Below are 1,537 nucleotides of genomic sequence, written 5' to 3'. Positions count from 1 at the left end.
TCTTTTGTAAAAATATAAATCATTTTGTTACTTCTTGTTCTTGTTCTACTTGTGTAATTCCTTGACATATTCTTGTGAGTAAACAAATCCTCTGATGTAATTATCTCCAATGGAAGCAATTTCTGTGATCCCAAATCTCATGTGGATCTCTTGGTCACTATAGTCCAGTGACGTCAATTCACAATTAGCTTTTAATTACTGCAATGGCTTTTTATATATCTCAGTATTGATGACAGTAATAGTATGAAGTCTTAAGGATGAAAATTGAAGTTTGGAAAGTTGTGAATGTCCTGCCTTTGTCACCTATTCACTGGCTCCTACAGAATTGTGCTGCTCTTCTTTGGTGCATATTAAAAGAAAGGTGAGAAAAATACTGTTCTCAGGACCTATAGATAATTCAGGAGATATGTTCTTAAGATATGTAAGCAAATGCATACACTTACAAATGCAATGTAGACCAAGAAATACTCTTTGCATTGTGAATCTGGATGACATATCATAGATTTAAAATTTTGGAAGATTCTGAAAGTTATTTGTGGTCATATAATTTAATATTTTTGAACAGAAGCACCAAAGACATAGTGTTAGACTAAGTTCATAACCATTTCTATAACAGAACTATTTTGAAACTTTTTTCCTCATATTTCAGATTCTTGACTCTCCTAGCTTTCTTACAGCTCCTTATAACTCCCACATTCTGCTGTATCTCATGTACTTGAATGAAGCTGATTGTGGTTACAGACACTAAATCTATTCCTTGTGTTTTTTAAAGTAAAGTAATTGCTATCTCAAGAGTGGTGTACAACTAGTAAATTCTTTCCTTTTATATAGTAGATTATAGGATAACCACATATTTCATTCAGTGTTAGGCAAGCAAAGTCTTTTTGTTTCTGTATATCTCCAAAGAGATAAGTAAGATATCAATAAGTATCCAGTAACAGCAATTGTGATATATCTGATTTGTTTTGAGTTAGAAATTTAAAAGACAGAAATGTTTAATAGTTGGTGAAATATGCATCTGTGAAACAGAAAGATTCATGAGTCTTGTAGACTACATATTGTTTTTCATTTCACTTATTAGTCCTATTATCTGAGTAAAAAGTATTAAAGAAAGAGTTATACATTAAATTTCAAAAATTGGGGACCCAAAGATCACTGTGTCCATCAATACCTGTAGAGGTGGATTTGCTTTTAGATATTGTAAGAACTGAGAATCAGTTTTGTATAAGCACATCTAATTGGAAACACATTTTGGTGTGAATTATGCCAGGCAATATGGCATTATCAAATAATAAATATTATATTAAATTAGAATAAATATAATCTAAGATAACACACGGTCTTAAGTATTATTATAAATTCTTGGAAATCTTGGAGTTCTCACTTCAGTAATCAACTGTCAGGCATTTTTCGTGTTTTTTTTTAATTTATTTTATATATATGAGTACATTGTCGCTGTCTTCAGACGCAGCAGAGGTTGTCTTTGTATCCTGTTACAGATGGTTGTGAGCCACCACGTGGGTGCTAGGATTTGAAC

This window comes from Apodemus sylvaticus, chromosome 8, assembly GCF_947179515.1.
Source record: "Apodemus sylvaticus chromosome 8, mApoSyl1.1, whole genome shotgun sequence".
NCBI classification, from domain to species: domain Eukaryota; kingdom Metazoa; phylum Chordata; class Mammalia; order Rodentia; family Muridae; genus Apodemus; species Apodemus sylvaticus.
The sequence above is the reverse complement of the archived record's forward strand: the minus strand, read 5'-3'. Positions refer to the sequence as shown.